We start from the raw sequence: 12,281 nt of genomic DNA on the forward strand, positions 1-12,281 counted from the left end.
CAGCTGGGATCAGGAGCACAGCAGGTGACAATGCCCACCCCCGCCTTCTCCCAGCTGGGATGAGGAGCAAAGCAGGTGGCAATGCTGCTCCCCCTTCACACAGCTGGGATCAGGAGTGGAGCAGATGACAATGCCAGCCCCCTCTTCAACTGGCTGAAATCAGGAGCAGGTGGAAATGTCCACCCCCCTTCACTGAGATGATATCAGGAGTGGAACAGGTGGCAATGCCTGCCCCCCACCTTCACCTGGCCGGGATCAGGAGCAGAGCAGGTGGTGATGCCCATCCCTCCTTCAGCTGTCTGGGATCAGGAGTGGAGCAGGTGGCAATGCCCACCTCCTTCACCTGGCCGGGATCAGGAGCGGAGCAGACAACAATGCACACACCCTGCCTTCACTCGGCTGAGATCAGGTGTGGAACAATGCGCCTGCCCACCCTTCACCTGGCTGGGAACAGGCACAGAACAGGTGGCAATGGCCACCCCCCTTCACCCAGCTGGGATCAGGAGCAGAGCAGGTGGCAATCCCTGTCCCCCTTCCCCTGGCCAGGATCAGGTGAGGAGCAGGTGGTAATGCCCACCCCCTTCACCCGGCCAGGATCAGGCACAGAGCAAGAGGTAATGCCCGCCCTCTGTTCAGCCTGCCAGAATCAGGTACGGAGCAGGCGGCAATGCCCCCACTTCGCCCAGCTGGAATCAAGTGTAGAGCAGGAGGAAATGCCCACTCCTCCTTCACCCAGCCGGGATCAGGAGCAGAGCAGATGGCAGTGCCCACCCTACTTCACCCATCCAGGATCAGTCACGGAGCACGTGGCAATGCTCACCCTTTTGTCCAGCTGGGATCAGGTGCAGAGCAGGAGACAATGCCCACCTCCCTTCACTTGGCCAGGATCAGGCACAGAGGAGGTGGACATCCCCCCCCCTCCCCTGCCTTCATCCTGCAGGGATCAGTGACGGAGGATGAATGCAATAAATGCTACCAAAGGCTTCCCAGCCCCAGCAAATAATCTCATTGGTTTGGGAGGGAAAATCTACCAAACAGTGTGGTGGTGAGCAGGCCAGTATATTATATGAAGCAGCATGTTATATTCTAACCACTATATAACACTTTCTCTATTTCCTTCAATATCTGACCTTTTCACTTCTTAATACGCATCTTTGTTTCTGCTCTCCCAGGTGCACCTGCAGCCAGAAGAGCATTCAAGGCACAGGGAAGGGAGGCAGAAAGGAAAAGATGTTATCTGCCCACTTGTGGGCTGACTGGTTACCTACTGCCATCAGTATCACTGTAGTGCCACTTGCCACAGCAGCTACCACCAGCAGCTAAATAAGCTGGGTGTTGCAGGGGAGGGGAAAGGCTGTGGGAAATGACTAGCATTCTGAGCTCAGAAATGGGCTGGGGAAAAGACGTTAATGCCCGGGTTGGGGGGAAGCTCCCTCAGCCTACTTCCAAACCATGATCAATGGTAGCTTGCCCATCTTTAATTTCAGTTGTTGGGTTTCTGTCTTCCTCATAAGAGAAATTCCACATGTAGTTTTTCTCCCCTTAAAGTTAACACTACTTTTTTCGGTTTTTCAAAATTGTAATTACTAACAGTGCTACATTAAGAGAAGGTATTTAAAATCTCCCACTATTGAATGTTTCACATCAGGAAACCTCATGGTCTTGCATCAACTTGGCAGCCGATATTGCTCCTTCCCCTTGCTTTTTTTCAGCTACTACAGAAAACAAATCAACAAACATTCCTGCAGCCCCACTCATCCGCTCCCTAAGGACTTTCATGGAGAGTTATGTCAGCAGCTGAGCCCAGCAAGGCATGGTGAGGCCGCTACTGAGAGCGCTCTGTCGCTCTTCTGACAACCCCGCCAACATCCCCCATGGTGCACCTCACACCATGACAAGTATGCAAATGGCAAGTAAAGCCAATGCATAGGCCAAGATCCCCACTGCTCGCTGACACCTCCATTCCCCCCGCCAGAGAGGAGGGATCCAGGAACCACGTTCCCCTGCAGTCACAGCACATGCATGGAGGCACATGGGCTGGGGAAGCTGCCCAATCAAGTGGGGCACATGTACCTCCTTGGAGGTGCAGCCCATGATGAGGGATGTGTGCAGCAACTGCCCCTCCACAGAAGAGGAATCCATGGGGAGCAGCCAGGGCAGCCCTGGTGCCTGCCACTGGACTGGCCAGTGGGTGAGATCTCCACAGTGGACAAGGAGGGGGCAGCGCCTTGCTAGGAGGGGGGGATGCAGCCAGGCCAACCATTCACTTATGGCCCCGAGTCACATCCTCCCTCCATTTGTGGCACATCTCCAGCCCTCTTGATCACTGACCACAGAGCAGAGAGGGTGGAGGGATGTCCTGTGCAGAGTGAGGGCCTCATGCCCAGGCCCCAGGCATGGGCCCTGCATCTCCCATGTCTCCTTCCTGTTCCAAGCCCATGGCACCCACCCCTGGTCCACCCATCCTGCCAGCCCATGGTCCCCCTCTGCACCTCCACTGGTGTCACCCCACCGCCTCAGAAGAGGTAGAGTCCACCCGCAGCATGGGATCTCCTGGGGTTGACAGCTCTGGGGACCAGACAATGCTGAAAGTCTGGAAGACAGCCATTCCAGCCACAGCAGCCCATTGCAAGGCAGTCATGGCTTGAAGATACGCTACCACAACAGTGAAGATCGCCAGTGTGCAGGCCCCTGTAAGGGAGAAACCAGGTGCTTGGGCCAGAAGTCTGGGCCCTGGGCAGGCCACCCAGCCCTGGAATGCCTCCCTCACCTCCTTCACCTGCAGCTTCCACTCCCCTGGCACCGGGACTATCTGCCACATTGGCCAACTCCATCTCCTCTTGGCTCCCCCTTTGGCTTGGGCGGGCTAAACCCAGCAGCTTCTACTGCCATTAATGGAGGAACCAGGAGAGGAGCCCTAGGATGTGGTCCCGGCTGCCACTGTTCCCAAACCAGCAATGAAGTGCAGTGACATGGGTGTGGCAGAGCATGAGTGGGTGAGTGACTGCCTTTGGCATGGTGGCCGTTGAACGGCAAGGCCGTGCCACAATACAGGAGCAGACCTTTGTTCTGTTCGGGAACCAGGGCACCCAATAGGGCAGAGGTGCCTGGTGGATCCTCAGGGCCACTGCTTCCCTGGTGAACCAGGGCCGGAGACCATCCCTGGGGATGCAGCATGGGGCTGTCCAAGGGAGGGCAGGGGGAACTCCTGCCAGCCACAGGTGAGCAAAAAGGCAGGGAGGGATTAATTGTTCAACACAGATCTTATTGAACTTTCAACAATGAAGGGGATGTCTGGCTGCATGTTGGGATGGGAGTTGCGTCTGTTTGTGCCGCAGTCAGGGCCATGAGAGCTGTTCCTCATACTGCCTTCTCAGGAGTAGGGTCAAGTCATAGGCTGCCCAGGAAACAGCTCCATGGGCAGAGCTTGAATGGCAGCCAGGAAGGATTACTGGGAGCTAGAACAGCCATGTTCCTGGCCTCCCTGATGGGTTGCGACCAGCCTGTAAGGGAAACAGACACATATGTGATGAAGGGCCAGGCTTTGCCCAGGCCACAGCCTGGTCTGCCACGTCCTAGTTGGCTTCCAGGGCGCTTTCAGACCACCCTTCAGGATTGCACTGTTAGTGAAAGTAATGGGAAACAATACTATGAAACAGTGGCTTTCATCAGGGAAAAATAACTATTTAAGCTTAGTTGGATTTCTGTGCCAGTTCTCCTGTAGACTGTATTTTCTTGTATTTTAAAAATTCTGAAGGTGCTTTTCATTGCTTTCTCTATTAAGCTCTATTAAGTGTGACAAGTTGATAAAAATTGCCATGATGACTCCCTAAGAAAGTGCTATTGATCACCTCAGGGTTGTGATGGAAGAGTGTCGAGCCATACTTTCTGAATTGTCAGTACAGGACATTCAGTTCAACAAAGCACATACTTAATTTGATACAGCATATGATTTGTATGAAAAAGACCCACATTCCCAACATCTTCATTCATAGGTCTCCAGTAAGGAAAGACCTCTGTGTCTAAGGCCTTGAAGAGCTGGTGCTGGTCAAAGTAAATAAGTAGTGGCATAAATGAACAAATGTTTTTACTTTTTGTAAGGCCATTTCACTCACTCAAGCAAGGCTTTATTGGCATATATAAAAATATACAATTTTAAATTCAGAAATGAGTCCATACAGAATGAGAGTAAAATTACAGATAGGAACAGGGCAGCAGTACAGCAAAATCAGTATAGAATATTACTTGACAGGGCGTATAGCCATGGCACTGTAGAGAAACTTTGCTAGTATTTCAGTTATTTCCCCATCTGGGTTGTCAAGCAGAAACAACCTTAAAATCATCAGAAAACTCTGAAAGTTGGGCTAATATAGGATGTAGAAGATCCGGGCGTGGCACCAGATAAAAAGAGCACTGGAGAAGAACATGGGAAACAGTTTCAACACAGTCCATCAAACAAGGACAACACCTGCTATAATAAGGAATCCCATGAAATCTATCAGATAAAATGGTTGAAGGAAGAACATTAAATCTGGCCAGAGAAAAGGCTCTATGTAAATTGGGAGCCAGGAGTTGGTAAAGGTATACTGCTTGGAGACTTACACTAGGGACAATCCCCAAGTTTAGGGGAGAACAAGTTCTATTAGCAGAACTATAGAGAGTTTGTAACTCTAATCTCAAAAGACTGGATTTTATTTTTGAGAAGGCCTCAGACTCAGATAGCAGGGATAAAGATTCTATAAGGGATAAAGATTCTATAAAGGCCATTTCATTTGTTCATTTTATAATTTTATAATTATAATTTTAATAGAAGAGGAAAGTGACTTAATAAGACTCATTATATATATATATATATATATATATATATATATATATATATATATATATATATATATCTCAGTCTCATTTTAACCGCTAATGTAAACTTATTATTTAATTATGAGAAGAGATGGTTATAAAGTAGTAGAACATTGCAAAACACCAAGGAATGCAAGACCAGCCATCAGCAATAAAGAAGACCTTTCCAAGAACATACACAGTGATTTCTATCCAGAATCAAGTAGGCCATTGAGTGTACTGAAACATTCCAAAAAACTTCTGTCTTAAAAAACTGTCATATTAGCCAGTCATTTAACAGAAATATTTATTTTAAAGTCTTGTTTATCCAATTACTACATTATAATTGAGACTCCATCTCTTCACAAATAAGCTTATATGGTTGGGTATAGAGCTACAACCACTCTTATTAGTGGATGACACAGATAAAATGCATGAGTATATCAATACATGCTCTTATTATTATAATACTATGTTAACATACACATTTTCATACAGATGTTTAAGATATTGTTTACCTCTGTGGCAGGGTGGTGTATTTGGGAGAACTGCTGGAGGGGAAAGGATGTATACTTCACTTGGAAAATAATATTTAGCTCTGTTTGTGAGATTATTGCAAATGGTACTTCAGGCGAGCAGCTGAATCAATTTGTGTCACTTGCAAACATCCTGCTGAAATTAAACAGAGGAAAATGTTTATTTATCTTTCTTTTAAAAGTTGTTTTATTTATAATAAGTGGTAATCAAAAGCAGTGAAAAACCGTATCAGAAATTTCAGTGTATGACTAAATGCACTGTACAGAAGAATTGGGACAGAAGCCTAATCTTAAAATATTTTTTTCTAATATTACCTCATCATATAATTATCCCACATAATATCCTGCATTAAAATGGAATGTGTTTAAGGTAATTGATTAATGGCTAATAACCATACTGTTTTCTCTTTTCCCCACTTCATTTCTCCCCTCTCTTTAACTGTACACCTGAAAAACTATGGACATTTGTGGAATTTCTGTTCATTTCCATGTTTCAGTGGTTAATGTGATAATTGATGACTTTGGGCATCTGCTGAATTCTTCCTCTTTAATTTTTTGGAACAAGCTTTTTATCTTCCAGGGAGTTGCTTTTATCAAAAATACCAGCCTCCTTAACTCTTGCAGCTTCCAGATGTTGCAATTTGCTGCTTGTCTACTTAATTGGAGGTCACTCCCTGTTTACTGTGAGGAACATGTCATTGAGTTTGGGCTCTGGTTACTTTTCTTTCTTTGAAAGGAAAAGAAAAAAAGCAGTTACAAGGTGGGAGGGTCAGAGATAGTAGTTGTGTTGCATTATCGTACACATGACTGCACCATACAAATCCTTCTCTGCTTGCTGTTTTGCAAAAAGCAAAAGGAATTAACATCATAATGGTAAGACAGCTAAATATTCTTAGACTTTTTTCTCCCTGTGGTCTGTGATTATCTTCTTTTAAACTGAAGCCTGTCCTGGTTCAGAACATTTGTCTTTATTTAAAAAAACAGTATGAAGAGCTTTAGTTGACAGTTTGATATAAGGGAAGACTTTGGCTTTTGGGTGTGGAGAAGATGAAAACAGGTATCTCTCCTCAACTGTGCGTGCTGCTGGGCTGTTCTGTGTTTCATTTGCATGAACATGAGGAATTTTGTTTCACTTTTATTTATACTTTTCTCTTTTTGCATGCACTAAGTTGCTAAAATGTTCTCATTTAGAATATTTCAGTTGATACTGATACAATGTTTCTGATTCCTTTTCTTTTTGATACCAGTTATCCCTGTGTTGTGGCTTTCTTCGTGTATTTTGAGAGCTGCTGTTTGGCTAAAGTTTTGGACAGTAATGTGGAAATGTGGCCAGTTTCTAGTATTCTTAAGCTATGTGGGTTATTTTGAAGGTGTATGAAACAATAGGGCCACAATCCTAAACACTTACTAGAGAGTAAGCACCATTGAGCTTGATAGGACTTGCATGTTTACTCAGAAGTAACACTGCATATCTAATTTCATCCTGGAGGTCACTGTCATATTACCATCTCTTTACTTTTAAAACTAGTTTCTTAAACTGTAGTTAGTTTGGTTTTTACTACAAATAAAAGCTAATCACTTACATTTCTGTGGTTCAATATTTTATCTCTTCCCTCATTTACCATTTTATTCTAACATTCAACTAAATTTAATTATAGAGAATTGTAAGAATGAGATCTGCCTCTGCCATCTGAAGACCCCCCTAATCATACCCAAATCTGTGTTTCTGCATAAATTGCTGTTACCACCAGTGCATTTCTCGATGGGAACAAAACAAGCCCCAAGCAATGACTCATGCAAAGATGCTGGTGGCAGCCGCCTCTGAGGTAATTCTGCTTTGTCCTTTTATCAGGAATGATTAAATGATTTGATCACACCTGATGCAGAGGCTCAGCAGATTTGCCACCCTCCCAACAGAGGCTGGAGGTAAGGCCACCAGAGTTAATCCAGCAAAGGTGGATCACCGGCTCACATGAACTCTTTGATTATTTAATACTGTTCTGTTATTTTTCATAGCATTCGGGCAGTTCTCTAAGGCACAGTTTGGAAATATATACGTACAAGTACAAAGAGGCCAGCTGTTTATCTAGAAGTATCTAATCCTCCCCTTACCCTAAATATGAGGTCTATTGATATGATATTGATATATTTTAAAGCGGGGGAGCAGTACACCACTACTGCCTCCAATCGTACACTTATCTGGTGAAAAATTCTGGCATATTTTTTTGCTCTGGAGTTGTGATTGTTTTGTGTAATCTTTATCACTTACACCATTTATACCCTGCTTTTCTCCAAGGAGGACCCAAAGCAGTTTATATCATACTTTCCTCGTTCATTTTCTCCTCACAACAACCCTGTGAAGTCAGTTAGGCTAGGTACTGTGCAAACTTCCATGGCAGAGTAGGGGTTTGAACTTGGATCTCCCAAATCCTAGACTGGCACTCTAACCACTACAAAAGATTGTCATATTGTAGCATTCGATTTCTTGTTACTTAAAGTTTCCCTAAGCAGGCTGTTATTGCTGAAATATTCCTAATGTTATTCAAGTATTTTTAGGCAGCATTAGGCCGCATATTTCCCCAGGAATAATCCCTATTGAGTTAAAGGAGAATTCTGAGAAAGTATTTTTAGGATTGCACTGCACATTATGGAGTGGGCAATGGGCTGTATTTGAAAATAACAACAACAACAACAACAACAACAACAACATTTGATTTATATACCACCCTTCAAGACAACTTAATGCCCACTCAGAGTGGTTTACAAAGTATGTCATTATTATCCGCACAACAAAAATATAGCACTGAGGCACAATATCCAACTAGGAATGAACACTTTTAAGTCCAGTTATTTTCAGTGAAAGAAATTTAAGAATGTGTTTAACTAGTGCACAATAATCAATAGAATTCCAAAGTGTTTGCCTTTGAAGTGTTTGTCTCCCATCACAAAGAAAAAGCCTCTTGCATGATGTGGCTTGACCTTCCTGTTTATTTATTTGAACTATATATAACTTGCTTTTTCATGTAATAGATTTCCAGAAGTAGCAAACATATAAATCCCTTAGACAATAATAAAAACAATACAAAAACAATAGCAACATAAAAAATTAAATGACAGTTGTAAAAACAGAGAGAAAAACATTTTAGTCACATGACACAAGTTAAAAGCGCATTTTCAGTATAAATCAATGCAAATAGCATTAAAAAACCCTAAAATGTAGTCCTGGGGCACAATGTTTATTTATGTTAGTTGTAATTCACCTTTCTCACCAATACTCAAAGTGGATTTCACAGTGTAAATCAATACAATCAACAGGATGGGCATCCAATAAACAATGAAATAGGGTTTGGATTGCAGAAAATAAAAAACGAGCATGTTTAAAGCAAACATGCAGACATGTGCTATTAATATTATTATTATTTTGTTTCTTCATTTGTCAATAATTACTTTCATAGCAACCCAGGGTTGGTAATTAGGCCTGTTTTACAGGGTTCTTCTGCAGTATATAGCAAAGAGAATAACACTCTCAAATAGGTGTAACCTTGGGGCATTAGCCACTGTTCATATTAGGGCTCTGTTGATTCTTGTTGTGGCATTCAATGCACAGACAATGGAATTCAGTGAAGGAGTCAGAATCCAAAGAATCTCAGCTTTTTTTAAAAAAAAAATATCATTTCTAGCCCTTATAGTTACAAAAATGTGGTGCTCATTGCATCTCTTTTTATGACTAGCAGAAGAAGAATTACACAAAATAAGCAAACACATTAAAATTAACTTACTTTGCTTAATTGAAATCAGAATGTACCTTATTTTTGGTAAATAATGATTTCTTAAGTGTGTAGGGCCTTTATGGTGAAGCGGTTAGAGTGTTGGAATAAGATCTGAAATACCCAGGTTCAAAACCAAACACACTCCTAACCTGCCTCAGGGTTGTTGTGAGGATAAAATAGGTGAGTGGAGAACAGCATAAGTCTCTTTGAGTAACCACTGGAGAGAAAGTCAGGGTATAAATGATGTAAATAAATATACAAAACCATATCCATAGTAGGTAGAAGAAACAAAGGAAGAGAGGAGGAGGAGGAGCTCAAGAACATTGTGATCACAGGTCAGTAGAAAGTGTCTTGAAAATGCAAAAGGCACAGGGGAAAAAACAAAGACAGTTTTTGCTTCTTAATTGTTTTAAAGTGTGATCCTAAGAGTGCTTTCCTGGGTGTAAGCTCCACTGAGTAGGATTCTGAGTAGACCTGCTTAGGACAGCACTATTACAGTGCAATCCTAAACATACACCTTCTAAGCCCATTGACTTCAGTAGTTTTAGAAGGATGTAACTCATAAACAGAGCTCCTCAGAATTTTACTGAGGTCTATTCAATCAGACTTACTTCCAGGAAAGAGTTGCTAGGGTTGCACTGTTACACTAGCTAAATATTAGAACTTGACCTTTCCCTACCAGACCTAGTTTTGGGAGCTGCAGGTCTCAAGACATGAACTTTTACAAAAACTAAATATTTACCCCCCAAAGTGGGTAAACTGCCCTCTGTCCCAGCAAGAGATTTACAGTAAGTAGTCCCAAACATCTTCTGGGCAAATTGCGGCCCGCGGGCCACATGCGGCCCGCTACAGAGCCACATGCGGCCCGCCAAGCCAGTCACCTACTGGGCACCTGGCACCGAAAGAGCAACACTCTGCAGCTTTTCTCCCTCACACAATAAATAAATTGAATAAAACTACCACTATTTTATTTAATTTATATTTATTGATTTTTATGATATAATTTATACCTTTTCTGAAATGCAAAGTTAACTAATGAATGCAATCATTTTAAAAGGTGCGGCCCTCCGCTAACCTCCGCTCCCACAAAGTGGCCCCCGAGCCAAAACAATTGCCCACCCCTGTTTTAGATCAACCTATTTGTATTGTATTCATATTTCTGTGTTCATGCTGGCATAAATGTTACTGCAGATTCCTTTTCTTATATTTTTGGAATCTTAAGAGGTATAAATATTGGATATTTAAACAGCTGGTACCCATTTTTGTTACAAAGGATTATACCCTGTGCTTTTCCATTTTAAAACATTCTGAGATACTAATAATGCCATTCCCTTCAGTGCTTTATTTTTGCAACATGTATTCCCTTTTACTCATTCCCCACTTCCCCAAGAGATGAGAAGTTCAAGCCCACAGCACTATAGATTTTAGTTCACTTTATGGTTTATAGTGTTTATGGTTTACGGTGTCATTGTAATATCTGTTTAATTCATAAATATGCAAGCATGAGCACAGCAGAAATATGGGAGGATAAGCAGATCCCCATAAGGAAATGAATACTCCCCTAGCTGTGTGTACATCCAGTCTCAGCTCTAGAAACTCTTTTTACAAATTCAAACAACTTTTAGCTGTTTCTCGCTTTCTTCCCTTGTCTAGAGGGTTTTGCCTTCTCCAATAGGTATCTCTTCCCAAACCTTAAATTGGTATGCAGCTATCGAGAGTCTGTTGGGTCTTCCTTTGATATCAACTGATCATCCTAATGAGGAGATGCTTAACATCCATAACAATATACTCTATCCTGTAACCTTTTTTAAGGCAATCCTAATTTTTCAGTTTTCTGATTCTCAGAGCTGATTTTATGGAGTTTTGGAGTTAACCCAACCCTGCCATGAAAACTTCCTCATGTCTCCTTGGCACAGACTGTTTTGAGCAAAACACTTCTTGTAGGTTCTGCATATTTTTTTCTTTTTCTTTGTTCAACATCTTGAGGGGGAGTCCTACTTTTCTCTCAGTTCTGATGAACAGAAATGACTGTTGTCATTAGGATTTTTTAGGCCAACATCCATCAGTACTAATCATCTTATTCAAGAAAGCATAGGACTGAGTCTGATGAGCTTGTTTTGCAATGCCTATTCTCTGCATCCACCTAAAATTAAAACCAGTGAAGCTTAAACCTATGTGGCATGTATATGAAAATTATGTTTAAATTGTCCGTAATTATTCTGTGGTCATTGTGTTATGCATTTCTTAAGGCACTGCAAAACTTATGCACTGTAGGTGATTTTAGATTTTCATTTTCAAATTATTTTATAAAGCAATGCAAGTAAAACTGATTGCTTAAAACAAGCATATATCTGAACTTCATTTGTTCTTTCTTTAGACCATCTCCTTGACAAATCCACTGGAACACTCCCTTGATGTACATTTTGGGATGTGGTGTGATCTGCTAAAACGTTCATTCTATAATCTAGAAAGCATGCAGGCCATTAAAGTTAAGGGGAGATGTAGGCAGAATGCTCTTCAGATACAAATCAGAGCATCTCATTCTTTCTAAACGTCTTTTGAAATGCTGTTAAAGTCTTGTTTTATAATCAAGACAACTTCAAACGTTGCTGGCAATAAATGGTTATTTTAAAACAAAACAAAACAAAACAGACCTGGCTTTTCACCATATGCATCAAAGGCTTTCAGTTTTGCTTGAGGCAGTTTTTAGTGCTAAACAGGTGGGAATGGAGTGTGCTGCAGCAGCACTTCGGGTTGCTCGGGCTTGCATTGAACCAACACATCTTGCCCCATCACCTTGTCTGGGCAGCGCTGTGCTTGTTGGCACTTTCCCTCCACCCTTTTTCTCCCCTGTGAGGTTCCTCAGGGCTCAGCCAGCTCTGTTTTCTTTGCAGCGCTGTGGCTTCCCCAACCTGAGGGGTGGCAAGGGCATTTTAGGACGTTGGGCTTTGTTCCTTGAGGTGTCTTTCCAAAGAGAGAGGCGCTGGGGGTCTCATGCTTGCCCACCTGCCCGGCGCTGCCCATTTCCTTCATTCTCTGTTCCCCAGTGGCAGCCATGTAGTTGTTCAAATTGGCTGACAAAAGCACTCAGGAGTCCCGTACAGAGCCCTCGTCTGAGCTTTGGCGATACACTGACAGG

At 42.7% G+C, this 12,281-nt stretch overlaps 1 protein-coding gene across 2 annotated transcripts in view; it reads left to right on the plus strand.

The window, feature by feature from the left end:
- Positions 1–12,281, plus strand: part of CRYBG1 (crystallin beta-gamma domain containing 1) — a 155,791-nt gene that overhangs the window by 80,440 nt on the left and 63,070 nt on the right. The gene's annotated exons all lie outside the window — the stretch shown is intronic.

This window comes from Eublepharis macularius, chromosome 1 (assembly GCF_028583425.1).
Source record: "Eublepharis macularius isolate TG4126 chromosome 1, MPM_Emac_v1.0, whole genome shotgun sequence".
Lineage (NCBI taxonomy): Eukaryota > Metazoa > Chordata > Lepidosauria > Squamata > Eublepharidae > Eublepharis > Eublepharis macularius.